The 15450-nt window shown below is 39.7% G+C and overlaps 1 protein-coding gene across 2 annotated transcripts in view; it reads right to left on the reverse strand.

The window, feature by feature from the left end:
* ripor1 (RHO family interacting cell polarization regulator 1) overlaps positions 1-14485 on the reverse strand; it is a 70309-nt gene extending 55824 nt beyond the window's left edge. Inside the window, exon 1 of one of the 2 annotated variants that reach the window (XM_008410931.2) lies at positions 14306-14485. The gene's annotated coding sequence lies outside the window, so the exon portion shown is untranslated. Of the gene's footprint in view, positions 1-7565; positions 7622-14305 lie in introns of those variants that run through there. The other variant, XM_008410933.2, reaches the window with a different exon arrangement.
* Positions 14486-15450: the final 965 nt, after the last annotated feature.

Below are 15450 nucleotides of genomic sequence, written 5' to 3' on the forward strand. Positions count from 1 at the left end.
GCTAGCTGACCTAGCTACGCGCTAGCTGACCTAGCTACGCGTTAGCTGACCTAGCTACGCGTTAGCTGACCTAGCTACGCGGGCTAGCACACTGTGCTCAGCTTTGCGACCGGTGTTTCTTCGTGGACGACGACCAGTAGACCAGGTGGATTCAATGGAGTTAGGTCCGTTACTGCAGAAGACCCGGCGAGAGCCTCGATGGATGTATTTCTTACAGGGCAGGTAGAAAATATCGGCATGTAGAAGCAGAGCTGGTGGTGGTGCTCCATGTAGCTGTAAGCGGATTTTGAAGAGTTCCGTGGCAGAGTACTGGAGGACTGCTGTGTCGGGTGATGGACCAAAAATAGGACAATTCAGGTTAGTAGAAGCCACGGATAACAACTCCAAATAGTTGCCGGAGACATGACATTAAATTTGGCCGATGGTCTTTTTGAAAAAAGAGAGAAGGAGAAAGACGGGAGAGCAGCGGCTTCCAAAACGTACCAGTCACAAGATCCGTCACCAAATGCAAGGATATTTCTCAACATCTTGTTGATGACAAAATCTAATGAAAATAATTGATCCTAACCTTACAATTCTAGATTTCAGAGGTGCGAACACTGAAAAATTATAGAGTTAATCCCTCTGAGATTTTTTTATCTTTAAAGCAGTCTGCAGCCAAGGTGCTATGGAGATTAGGGTTTATTTAGTAAAATAGCAGCAAATTTGCTTATTTAATAACATGCTTCATAACCAGTGACCTTCTCTCCTCTGGTCTGTTTCATAACTACAGTCTCAGATCAGCACAGCCCTCCAGCTCTGTCAGCAGCAGAAGCAGCAACTTTATACCTGTCGGGGAAGATTGTAACATAACCACTATGTTTGTTTTTTTCCTGGATAAATACATTGAAGAGTAAATGTATCATCTGGCTTGTATAACAGTTGTTATTTAATGGTAAAATAAATCCGAATTTCCATTTTTAAAACTGATTTTTGGGCAGGTCATATTKGGTTTCTAGGTGTGGCTGATATTAATGTATAAAAAGGGGCGTGTGCGTCGGCGCGCAGCGGCGCAATCAGAGAGGAAGACGCTCACCGTCAGGTCCGTGCAGCGGGAGACTTGAATTGACTGAACGCTTAGAACAAGTAATAAATCGAAGAAAAGTGATAAAACGGCAATCAAAGTTCGCCCCAGCGCCGCGGATCGTTGCGYTTCAGGAGTTGGATTGGAGCTTTCACCCAGGAAACGCCGCCAGGTGCAGGAGGACGCCGACGGAACGAGAGGACGTCACCGGGGGGGAGATAAGAAAGACATTCCCGGAGAGATCTGGACATTACGTTTCTTTTTGGGGATTTTTAGTGGTACCMCTCTTTTTCTCATTTTTTGGGGGAGGTTTTGACGCTTTGGATTTTTCGTTTTGGATTGGGACTGGATTAAAAGGGAGAAATTCTCCCAGGATATGGAACTCTTTTGTAGACAATATTCGTGTTAAAAAGGATCGAGAATATTTGGACATTTAACCATTTGAGTTTCTTTACTGACATGGACTTTTGAATTTTTGGTTACTGAGTTATTTATCAGGATAACTATTATTATTTTCTTAGTTTGTGGATTTTGTAGTAAATCATTGTGGCTAAAGGCCAAACAAAATTTAATTCTGAGTGGTTGACTATTTATTTTTGTTAATTTAACTGGTGTAACATATTTTACCTGATGCCTGTGAAGTATCCCCCTTGTGTGCATTTGTGAGTTCCGCTTTAACTAGAAGCTGAATTTTACAAAATATAGACTATATTTGCTTTGAATTCCCCCCACATGACAATGACATAGTATGATCTGATTAAATATTAGAATCTTCATTAATATGGATTATGTTTTTGTACTGTGTTTTTCGATCTTATTCTGTGTCTGCCCCCTGTCCCTCCAACGGTCTCTTCATGGCCCTGATTTCTACATAGATGGACAGACATGAATTATGTGCAGTGGACAGCTTTCTGTCAGTAGAACAGGCCTCAGAGATAACAGCAGCTCTCCCTATGGGGGAGAGAAACTCCACAGAGGAGGAATTCTCTATAACATTCCAGACTCCTAGCCCTGGACCCAAGCCTGATAGAGCTTCTTCTATTACTAAACACTACAACGGGACACTGCTTGGCTCATCTATCGTAGCCTGAGTACATGTCTTATTCCTGGTACTACATATGTCAATCAATCCACAAAGAGAGACAAAATGGTTATTTTCAAAGACAAAGACAAACAACAGTCTCTACAGCAGCACACATCAACATCTATAAGTACTAAAGGATCTCCATTGCTCTTTTCCAATGCATCTAGTAATAGCTTGATCTGGTTCAACTCTACTCTAAGCAGTTTGGGTGGTTTTCCATTACAGCTGAATTGAAACTCTAGTGGGTGAGGTCATCACTTAGTTGGGCACTCCCAGAATCTGAAAAGTAGCACAACTTGATCTACATGCAACACAAACATCAGTTTGGCTCTAAACCAAGGGTGGGCAACTCCAACCCTGGAGGCTCGGTGTCCTTACTTTGAGATGTGTTTGCTTCAGCACTCCTGAGTCAAATGTTCAGGTGGTCATTAGCGGGACTCTGGAAAACTTGACTCCATACTGAGGAGGTAATTCAGCCGTTTGGGGAGTGTTGGACCGGGGAAGTGTAAACGTTGCAGGACACTGGCCCTGGAGGACTGGAGCTCCAGGCCCCTGCTCTAAATGAACCAACCAACCAAGGGCAACTCTACTACCTGCAGAAAGTTCAACTCTTCAGGAACATGTAGATTGGAGTCTGTTAGTTACACCCCAAAAATTAATCAGCTTCACCTGCCATATTTTTAAGTATTAACTCTGCATGCTCACATAAAAACCACATGTTTACAACAGAACATTTTTTGGTTGTCCACCATTAAGCTACTTACGCAACAACAAATATTTCCTCAATCTAAGTGATCCTCTTTTCCCTTGATCAGCTTGATCTGGACAGTTACTTTTCTGTCATCATGAAATTGCATAAATCTTAAAACTTTTCCATCTGTAAATACATCGACAACCAGAATTTTGATGCTGCTTCTTTTAAGCTTAATAAAAATCAAAGATATGAATGGGATTTGTGCATTCACTTAGAAATGTAAGCATGAACCATGTATTATATCCAAATGCAGGGTGTTTTCATCCAGGAATTTGGATTAAAACTCCAAATACAGATCGTGAGGATCTGATATGATCGTGGGGATCTGATATGATCGTGAGGATCTGATATGATCGTGGGGATCTGATATGATCGTGGGGACATATCAGATCCCCATGATCTGATATGTCAGATCGTGGGGATCTGGCATTTCAGGCAGTTGCAGAGAGTCTCTTGCTGGTTTTATGTTGGTCTGACTTCACTGACTCTTTCAAAAAGCAGTTGAAGAAATTATTGTGAAGAAAAGCTTATAACTAATTAACTTTGTTTTATTTTGTGTCATTGCATTTTATCTGTATATCTTTGTTTTTCAGCTTGTTTTATCTGTGAAACACTTTGTCATTTTTATTTGCAAAAGGTGCTATATACATAAAATGTACTTTCTTTGTATTCCTTAAAAAGAAGACAGAACTGAGCTAAAAGAAACCAGCAACTAGCACCGGCCAGGTAAAGCCTCATCTTTCCTCATAATCTTACCAATCAGAATTATCTGCCTAAAAACATCAGAGGAAAAGACATTTCTGGACTGTCAATGATGAACTGTAATTATGAAAAAAACAAAACAGGCAGAGTAGACTAAATGAAGGAGGAAGAAGAGACCAGATGAGAAAGGTGTTTCCTGTTAGCCAATACTCAGGCAGAGTGATTCAGATACGGTAAAACAGCTCTGCTGAGAACAATGCGGTGGAACCAGCCTAACTGTCTATGAAAAAATTCTGGTCATTATGTAACCTTCCAAGTAACACAGATCAGTATTTCCTGTAAGTATTTTTCAAAGTAAAAGTCTTCCAAGGTGTCTCCCTCTTTGCTATATTTTCTGACATAAAACTACAGCGTTTAGTACAGTAACATGCAAATGTGTTGAACTTGTCATATATGTTGGGACAACCGGAAACTTAAACGTGTGTTATTGGAAACACAACATAGAATCAGTGTCTACTTTACTGATCAGGTTTATGAACACACTTCGGTTGGGAAATCGGTGATTCAATGTTTTTAACTGCACAGTCCATAAGATCTCCTCTGTCTAYATCATTAATGGAGCAGTGACCAGACTATTTAGAGGAGGTACTAATACCTTTTATTTTGAAATTTTGGCMATTTTTGCACCAAAAATGTGAATTTCAGAACTGTTATGATACAACAGCTTCAACTTATGTYTAACTTTAAAGTCTTGACTTCAGCTTCACTCTAAAGACTGGAGACTTGACTGAAGCTCAAGCTGCAGACCCCGGCTCTGATGGATCATGGATAGATCATGAGAGGAGTACATGATCTATTAGCCAATGTCATTTTCAAACTTTGAACTTCTAATGCCTTTTAACAATATGTCCATATTAGCTTTTGCTTCATTATAATGACCAATCAATGTCTCTACAACTTAACACTGTGTTAAATGACAGGTCATTATAGAACAAAATAACTTCTCCCAAAATCTTCACCTCTTGCCCAACTACAAAAAGGGCTACTTCAGTTTGTCAAGATAAAATCACTTCCTGTTCAGTTCATTCAAAAATATATACATGTTGTCTCTTTACAACAGTACCTTAGCTAACTTCCACTCAAAAGGACATGCAGAACAGAGCAAGGACCAGAAAACTGCTAATGAGGCACTAACAGTTTTTATTTCATGCAAAATTCAATTTCTGAGCTGTTTAAATTGTGACAATCAGATAATGGCAGTGAGAAGAAATATTTGATCAGCAATCCTAATCACAAAGGAGAATGAGTAAACAGAGAAATTGTTAGAACAAAGATGATCTGGTTATAAAAGAGCAACTGAGTGTCTGCTATTCAACATATATCTTTTCTTTGAAAGCCATTCTACTGTCCTTCAACAACTGTTTTTCATTCTTGCTTTTACAGACACTCCTGCATGTGTTACACTCGTTTGTCTTACAAGATGGCCAGTAGGTACTTTTTAATACTTCGCTGCAACCACCATGTTCACTCATTACACTGATCTCCATTGATAATGTTAGAATTGATGAGGCACCATAGGGCAGATTTACTATTTAGACTTGAAAGAAGAGACTTTAAACGTAAATTCAAGTTACAAATTTACGTAATCTGAACCTAGCGAAAAGCTACCGGTCGATGAGGAAAACAGCAGATCCTCACACCCTCAGCATAAATATAGCTGTGGACAAGATCACTGATGCCTGTTGTTCTTGCAAGGCAGGGTAAGTCGAGCATTCATGGTTTTGAGGGTGATTTCTGTTGGCAAATGTTCGTATGTGCCTAGGCCTGATACACGGTACTCGGAGGCTAACACGATTAGCGTGGCTAACACGATTACAGTTTAGTAAAAAGCCTCTTCAGGTAAAATAAAATCTTTAATGTATGTCGTATACGGTACACATTGCATATTGATCTGTTCAGCTAACGTAAGACTGTGTACCAGACAGGCTTCAAGGTGTAGAAGTTGTATCGGTACTGCCATTATGCTGTACTTGGCTAAAAGGTTTTCATAATGGATGTGTTTATTGTTGACTTTATTTTTTTCATTCACTAAACACAAAGAAAGCAAAGCAATAATACTTACGCCAGCAGACACTTTGTTCTTATTGATCCTACGACGGTTGAGCTGCAAATGCGGTCGTGCACAAGCTTTGATCCAAGGAAGGMATTCCGTTTCAGATTTTGGAAATCTGAATTTTAGTTCCACAAACACAATCAGGATACCGGACATCGCCTGTACAGATACCCCACTGACTGTGGAGAACCATTTTTTTTTCGAGTCCTGACGCAAAAACTTTCTGCAATCCACAATGTACATTAGCATGAGTTTACTACTGTAGCTTGTGTTTGTGAGACGGTCACGCACGTGATAGCTGCGCTGTGACGTGAAATGGGCATTAGCCAATGAAACGCGGCCCCTGTGGTAAGGTCCATTAAGTCACTTCTAGGTGCTCTTAAAGGTGCACTTTAAGAGCACTTTTTGCTCTTTATTAAAACTAGCAATTCAACTATCACTTTATTTCGCACTGCACTTTAAGCATAGATTTGCACATCAATAGCCATTTCTACACAAGATGTTTTAACTATTTATTTAATATTTATCGAGTATTTTAATGATTAGCATGTAGCCTTTTGTTCAGGATTCTGCGCAGCTTCTCCACACCGAGAGGTGAGGTGGTTGTCTGTGAAGGGAGGATAATCATTACTCAGAGCAAAGAAGGGCTACTGTTTAGTAAAACCTAAGCAAATGTTTAAAGTGTGAAGGTGCTAAGATAGAATAGCTCACCTGTCTGTACTGTGTCCTCTCCACCATTTACAGGATCAGGGGGAGGCAAAGAGGAAAAGCAGGGGGGAGTTGGTTTGTTTGTGGTGGTTTTTGTGGTGTTTCATAATGGTACTTATGGTGTAAGGATAAAACATAAAATATTTATAAAAAGTAAATAAGAATGTGTATTTGTATTTGGAAAATGCATTTTATTCAAATCGGTGTAAATTGTAAATTGGTGAAGTCTGCTGTGAATTAAAGGTGGTTTGGTCTTTCACAGCTGAGACTGTTTAAGGCTGCAGTTGTCTTTGGAGATGTTCCTGATGCTGTTCTAGAGGTGAATATACCTTTAGTGCTTTACTCTGCCTTGACCTTCATCTGCACTGAAAATCCAGCTGCAAAATGCTGCCTTGTTACAACCCTAACCTGGAACAAAAGACTACATGCTAATTATTAAAATACTCAAAAAATATTAAATAGATAAAACTTCTTGTGTGCAAATGGTTATTGCTGTCCAAAATTATGCTTAAAGTGCAGTGGTAAACAAAGTGCAAAAGGTGCTCTTAAAGTACCGTACAAGTGACTTAAATAAAAACAGTCCCAGGCAGCATTTGGTCACTTCTGTCCAGGAAACAAATCAAGGAAAAACTAAAAATTCTCAAGGAAGGACAAGCATGGACAACAAAAGATCAAAATCCCCTTCAACTGATTAAGAGTGGAATCAAACATACTTCAAAAGGCAATATTGTCCTGTTCATTACTGTGTATTTTCCATGATAGCTAAAAATTTTAACATTAATTTTTTTTATCCATAGCAGGAAACTCCTAAGATCTTCTCCACATTGAGACAGTTGCCAAAAAGTGAGTAAAAAGTCAAACTGTTACCAGCTCCATTCGCTGAGCTGCAGGAGTTAAGAAGGCTCAAATCTGAAAATACTGTTTTCAAAGATGTGTTTCTAGGTCAGTAAAGGATTTTGAAATATGTTTTCAACTATTCAGCCTAACAAGAAAAGGCTAAAAATAAATTCACTGACACTGAAGCTGCAAAACGGATTTTTCTCACTTAGAATCCTGAACACAGCCGAAAGCAACATCAATATTCTGGATGGGAGATAAAAAGGAATTAAAAATCATGCAGGTAGTAAAAATCTGTGATTACCTGAACTACTTTATAATGAAGACTCTTTCCAGAMCAGAACGTTCTTTCCCAGCAGCTGCTCTCACTCCCAGGCAACAAGCTACACATGTGAACTAACAGTGTCCTAAAGGTTTCACATGTACAAACCGGCAAAAACGCCCAGCACAGAAGATGTGTACAATATAGAGCTGGTAACAGCTTATATGTCAGCAAAATCCATGATTCAGGTTAAAATGCTTTTGGAAGGGGTCCTTTAATCTCACAACCTGCTGACTGGCAGAGCAAATATTACCTTAGTCAGACTGGTAAATATTTGTTAGAGAGAAAGAGAGAGAAAAGAAAATGGTCCTACAGGCTGAGCGTTTGGTTYTGATCCTGATAAAGCTAATCAGTTCACATGTAGCATGAAGTCTGCACACCTGGGAGCGAACCGTCCATGTTCCACCTGATCTACATGGTCTACCCACGCATCTGGATCTGATTCAGGCAGCTTGTTAGCTCAGGTCTGATCATTAGCTAAAATAGGTAATCAGACATTGTGACCTTCAAAAAAGAAAAATGGGCTTCCTGTTCATTTCACAGAGAAAGCAACAGCATGCAGGAAGGTGTGGGGGAGAATTCTCACACTCTGCCCAAGCCCAATATTATCACCTGTTACAACATTCATTTTTATTGCAGCAACATTAAACAGGACAGCTTGAAAAGCTGATTTAGAGGTGAGATGCAACAGGTTCAGATTTTCAGGTTGAACAGCTTTGACAGGTGACCAGCCACTCAGAGACTCAAACATCCAGTTTGATAAGATTAACTTATACTACACACATCCTGGAACAAAACATGATTTTTCTAAACAATGATACCAAGATAATTATCTGTCACAGGTAAGATAATGACTTCTCATAGATTTTAACTGAATCCTTCTTTAAAAAAATCCAAACAATCCTTTTAACATGTTTATTTAGATACACTGAAATCTAAATGCAGATATAAGGAAAGTTTTCCAGACACTCTAACATTAATGAGCCTGAAGTCTGATGAAACAGTTCAGCAAACAATATCTAAAAAATTAACTGATGCCAAAACAATATCATACTTCAGTCTGGAACACATGCAGACTATCCATCCATCCATCCATTTTCCTACACCCTTGTCCCTCAGTGGGGTCAGGAGGGGTCACCTGCAGACTAGTGATGGCTATTTCAATAACAAGCTAAGGCAGACGCACCATGAGGGCAGTGATGGTGTTCCAGGCAGCTGCTGAAGCGTCTGACAGTGACTGACTTCAGCAGACTGAGGCCTAGTCCTCACATAGCCGGATCTTTTAAAAACAATGTAGCRAAGACATTAGTTTCTATAAACTAATCTCATCCCCACAAACTGAATTACATTACTGAACATTGCTTTAAACATGTCACACCCATAGAGGGCAGTGTGGGGCAAAGCTAAAACCTATGTCAGCCAATCACAAGCCTTCAAGCCTTCAAACAACCACACCTGAAGCTGACCAGCTGATTTCACACTTGAAGCTGGTTGATCATATCACCTGGTTGCCATGGCAAGCTGTCTATACACACAGTAACCTGAGTTTGGAAGAGGTGGGTAGGTCAGGGCTAAAAAAAAATTACAGAGATCACATCAAAGCTGCAGTATGCAACACATGTWAAAAAAAGAACACATATTATCATTATTATTATTATCATTATTATTTTTTTAATGTAAATTTGTTAAAAACGATCATAGCTATTTCATGACAGTATTGTATGAGACAGATAATCTGTGAAAAGAATCAAACTTCTCTGCCTTCTCCCTATGGACCTGCTGTCATCTGTGCAAATACACAGGTCATTCAGAAACAACCAATCAAAGCCAGGAGGAGGGCCTTAGCGCTGTCAGTCAAACTTGTGTATGCGCAARTTCATGTTCATGATTGACCCTCCACCTGGCCCTGATTGGTTGTTTTTGGTCTGGAGCAGTGCTCTTTCAGACAGCACTAGATCAGAGAGGAGGTGGAAGAGGTCAATCTTTTCACATATTATTTGTCTCAAGTTATGGACAACATGGAGATATTTGTTCAGACAGTCTGAACAAATATAACTTAACACAAGTTACATACAGCAGTTTTAAAACACAAATGGTGGGCTTCTTTTARCTCATTACACAATCACATAACATCTGCACCTGCCATCAGGACACTGCTATTGGACTCATGACATCTTGGAGTAATGAGCAACAGCATTATTTAGGGAAAACTGTCTTCCTTTGTCCACCAGAATAACATGATTTTGAACTTAGATAAAGTAGGTTCCATACTGCAGAGCCACATGTAGGAATCCAAGCAGCAAAGAACAATGACTTACTTCAACTTCTCAAAAGTCTGAATGAGCTGGCATGTAAAGTATTTCAAACATGTGTTGAGGTCATTTTTTTCTGTTGCAATATGTTGACATTTCAGAAAGCTTTTCCAGATTGTCAGGAAATGTTGACTGACACTTTATGAGTCACTGAAAAGTTATGAAACACTTGCAAATTTAAAAAGGTGCTTTAGGCCAATGGGCTTTGTGCTATTGTGAGGTACAAATTAATTGCTTCAAAAAATTTTATTAGTTCAGATATTCTGTTTGTGCATCTCTATATTGTTGTGTTAGATCCAGGGCTACAGTCATGAATCCAACCATTTCTAAATAAATGAAACCCCATCATGGAAACCAAATATTTATATTTCACTCACAAGAAAGACCACTACAATCTTAATGTTTTCATAAATCAAAATACTAAAATAATGTGACAGTCTTTTTTTGCTTCTTCAAGGATAAAMAAAACATGCAATATATCACCAAAACAAACAATCTGAAACATAAACATCTGCTACAAGGTAAACAATTTTCTACWTTTTCTGAGTTATTTTCATCTTTCTTGATCCTAAAACAGGGTTTGTCTGTTTTCAGCAATAAAAAAAATGAGACAAATCACTCTTTCTTCAAAATCACTTGTTTTGTTTAGTCAAAGTAAGTCAATAGGAGGGCCCAATCTGGTTTTGAATAAAGTTGCTGGATGTTTGTGATCTTGTTTATGATCAAATTAAAATGAAAGCAGAAACATGAGTATTTAATGACAAACATGTTGTAGCTGATATTTTCTATAAACTGTCCTTCTGCATCAACGGCGTGTCCTGGCAGTCCATATTTCCACCATGCAGAGGACCTACTGTCCACACTTTGCAAACCTAATTTTAGCCTGAGGTCATTCCTTGTTGATCATGACTGAAAGATCAACATSCTGAATACATTTGATTGAAATGAACTTCCTAAGATGACTGCATGCAGCCTTAGAGAGGATGAGGAGCTCTGTCATCCAAAGGGGTTTAGAGTTGAGTTGCTRCTCTTCTGCACTGAAATCAAGCTGATCATCTGGTCAGGACTGTTTTGTTTCCCTTTTAGGAATTGACAATGTTTTAACAACATGGCATTGTTGCCATATTGTTGTTGAATATCCATCCATCCATTCATTCATTCATTCATTCATTCATTCATTCATTCATTCATTCATTCATTCATTCATTCATTCATCCATCCATCCATCCATCCATCCATCCATTCATTCATTCATTCATTCATTCATTAATTCATTCATTCATTCATTCATTCATTCATTCATTCATCCATCCATCCATCCATCCATCCATCCATCCATTCATTCATTCATTCATTCATTCATTCATTCATTCATTCATTCATTCATTCATTCATTCATCCATCCATCCATTCATTCATTCATTCATTCATTCATTCATTCATCCATCCATTCATTCATTCATTCATTCATTCATTCATCCATTCATTCATTCATCCATCCATCCTCTTCCGCTTATCCAGGGTCGGGTTATGGGGGGGAACAGCCTAATGCCCCGTTTACACGACAACAATTTCGGGTGAAAACTGAAGAATTTCGTTGTGTTTGTACGAAACACAACGAAACATTCGCCATTTCAAACAAAAATGGCGAATGTTTTCTCTGACAACGGCACAGTTTGAAAACGGGTTCCAGAGTGCGATGTTTCTAAAACATACTGGCCTCCGTTGTCTTGTAAACAGAATAAATGGATCTTTTCTGTCAGGGAATTCCCACCTCATRCATAGTATGACGCAAAACTGCTTCCAACAATCCACAGAAGAAGAAGAAGCTACTGACGATGCTGGTGTTACTACAGTTCGTGTTTCCCCATCAGATACGGTTCCCTCAGAGTCTCTTCACCGCTCCGCACAGCCCAGGTGGCAAAATACACGTGTGCTTGTTTAGCGATCATAACAAGCAGTCGCTTGTTCTTATCTAGAGAATTACGGACACCGCAAAAGATCAAAAAACGTGTTTAAGCAAAGTTATCCCATTTTTTTCCAACTGCATCCTAATCAGACACACAGTGCGTGTTTTTCCCCAATATCTGGGTGAACGGTACCTGATGGGGAAACACGAATCGACATGCTTTCAAGTAGATCTTTTTTTTTTTTTAACACATGCGCACTTAGTTTCAAAGAACCKAGCACCAACTAGTGGCGTGGCGAGAGCATTACACCTTTTCGATGTGTACCGTTACTGTGTAAACAAAGATTGTAATTAGAACGTCTTCATGTAAATGTGTTAACAGAAACTAAATAAAAATTCCAATTTCGTTGGATCATTGTCATGTAAACAGGGCCTAAGAAGGGAAGCCCAGACTTCCCTCTCCCCAGACATTTGTTGCAGCTCCTCTGGGAGGATCCCAAGGCGTTCCCAGGTCAGCCAAGGAACATAATCCCTCCGGCATGTCCTGGGTCTTCCCCGAGGTCTACTCCCGGTGGGATGTGCATGGAACACCTCACCARGTGCTCCAAGAGGCATCCTGACCAGATGCCCGAGCCACCTCAACTGGCTCCTCTTGACATGGAGGAGCAGCAGCTCTACTCTGAGTCCCTCCCAGCTGACTGAGCTTCTCACCATATCTCTAAGGGAGAGCCCAGACACCCGGTTTCCTCCATAGGGTGGACAACTCTGCACCTCTCTTCACCTGAGTGTCCAAGACGTGTGGCTCCAGATCCGATGAAACAACAACAAAGCCGATCATTGAACTGTGGCCCACGGTGTCCTGGTGCCAAGTGCACATATGGACACCCTTGTTAAATATTATAACAGCAATTATGATTAACCCACATTTTGCTCACTCCTCACTCTTTCAATTATCATGATGCCCCCACCACTGTTCCTGACCCATAGAGTCTATAATAAGGATCGGTTTAAATGGCAGAGAAAGTCCAGTTAACTTGAAAAATATGTTCCCCTGCTATGASTCCTGCAGTTTACTTACCAGGCAAACAGGTTGGTGGATGATTCAGTCAATTTGGGACTGCAGTTAGTCCAGTAGTACCTTGACCACCAGGAGACTTTCACCAGGATCCTGGGTTGCTGGTGGTCTTCTACACCAGCAACCCAGACATCCTGAACCAGAAGCTCACCGAGCTCACAGTGCCAACCTCCACCTGTCAGCAGATCACCAGCTTCCTGACTGAACGGCAGCAGAATGTGTGGCTGGGCAGCATTTTCTGGCACTCACAAAGCCTGAGTTCTCCCCCRATTCTTATTCTCCCTGTATCCAAATGGTCGGTCCTCAGCAGATCCTTCTGTGAAACTCCCTATGTTTAAAGATGCAGCACTATTATTGTTCTGATACAGGACMTTATTAGTCTTAGTCTTAGTCACCTTCCCACCCCCCTCATCCCGGGTTCTTGCAGTATGTGCAGTTAATTCATTTGAATGTATTTTACATAAATGGCATTACTTTATGTAATGCCATTTAACTGGCATTACTTCAGTTATTTCTTTTTACTCACTAGTGTGTCACCACTGTCAGTTCTGTATCAACTCCGTCAGATGGATTTTATGTTATTTTTTTGTTTTAAATAATATTTATTTTGTTTTTTGAGAAGCATTTGTTTGTAAAACTGAGAAGAACTATCACTAATAGGGTAATTAAAAATAATTTTATATTTATTTTTTTCAGATGGTGTTGACAAAGTTCTGAGTAAGGTCCATTAAAAATGTAATTTTCCCAAAAAAAATGTTACAGCTGGGAGCCTGCACCTTAGCATCTTTACATTTCCAAAACATTAATTGTCATATCTGAATACATAAGCTTGAGGAATAATTACATTATTTCTTGTAAAGATTTTAACCCATTTTGTCCCTTATCTCAAGAATCACAGAGCCATATTCATACAGCCAGCTGGATGTGGAATGACTAGAATACCAGTGTGAGTAAATCATCATTCYGTAAAGGTTCCAGTAATGACAACATTTCTGATTTAAAACTTGTGACATTCCGTATCTCATTATAGGTTATTATGCTGCCAGACTAATCATAGCTGTTCATGTGTGACATTAAGGGAGATCTCAAAAGTTTGATTACTATGAACAACTGGATATATATTTAAATAAACATCATTATATGTATAATATTTAAGTTAAACAGAATTTCAAACTGAAGCGCAGTGCTGAGGACCGACAGCGGGACAGCAGACTTCTAGTGTTGCTGTGAGGTTCAAACAGCCACATGATGGGCTGAGCTGGCCCTGCAGTACTGGACATGTTGGGCTCCCGGTTCGGGACAACAGGTGGAGCCGCTCCGTCCAGAAACAGACAGAACAGCAGATCCGGTCCGTCAGACCTGACAGAGAGCTGGAACAGGCAGCTTTCATATAAACACTGCCATGACAATGAAAGGTGGAACCTACATGTCTGCAGCGATGACCTGCTGTCTCGTCCTGCCGTGTCCCCGCTGTCCCGGATCTGTCCCCGCTGTCCCGGATCTGACCTGATGCTTCAGATCGCTCCTCTTCTGTCTGCCGCTTTACAAGTTCCCCTGACTAAACACTCGCTTCCACGCAATTACCGCTGAATTTAAAACAAAGTAAAGAGCACACCCAACATATCAACTTCCTTTAGGCTCTTTCAAAAGAAAACAGCTTCAAGGGTTGTCGGGTGCTCAGTTGTTCAGTGGTGCGTGAGCTGACCGTCACTGTCCTGCACAGTAAACATTAATCAGCTTCACCTAAAAACATCCGAACAAGAGCTGGTCAGTTAGTTTGATCATTGAAAATCATCAGTGGAATGGGAAAAAAAAGTTGATTTAAAGTGGTCACTTAATTATTTATAAATAAATAAATAAATAAATAAATAAATAAATAAATAAATAAATAAATAAATAAAATATTTTATTAAAAGCATCCTTGTAAGCTTGTTATAAAAAAATGTGTTTTTTTATCTAGTTGAACTATGAAAGTATGAAATACTGAAGTAAAGAAACCACTCTCTCCAGCTTCTCTGGCCGTTTCAACTCTTTCTGTCTCTACCAGTTTTGCATCTTCTACTAATGCCTGAAATGTCTGACTATTTCTTGTTGCAAGTTAGCTGAAGCTCTGTCTGATTATTGATGGGAAGCATTTCTGAACAAAAGCTTTCAAGTCTTGCCATAACAGTTCAGTTGGGTTCAGACTTTGACTAGGCCATTCTAGCACATGAATATTGTTTGATGTAAAACATTCCACGGTAGTGTATGTTTATGGTTGTTGTCCTGCTGAAGGGAAGCATCCCCACAGCATAATGCTGCCACCATAACCCTTTGAATGCTTTGATGTTGTAGTGTCTGAAAACAGGTTATATGTTTATGTCTCTGTAACACACCCAAGCTGAGGCCTTGAGTGATGTAGTGTCTGGACACACAAAGGACTTTTTGGAATGATGAGGAAACATGTCACAGGACAAAAGACACTGATTTCAAAAAACAAGTTTATCAATGTATCCAGTCTTCCTGAAGGGACAAGGAGGACTGCAGAGGCACAGGGAGACAATATGGCCAAGAACCTAAATGAGACATCAA

The sequence above is a fragment of the Poecilia reticulata genome, linkage group LG6 (assembly GCF_000633615.1).
Source record: "Poecilia reticulata strain Guanapo linkage group LG6, Guppy_female_1.0+MT, whole genome shotgun sequence".
In the NCBI taxonomy this organism is placed as follows: domain Eukaryota; kingdom Metazoa; phylum Chordata; class Actinopteri; order Cyprinodontiformes; family Poeciliidae; genus Poecilia; species Poecilia reticulata.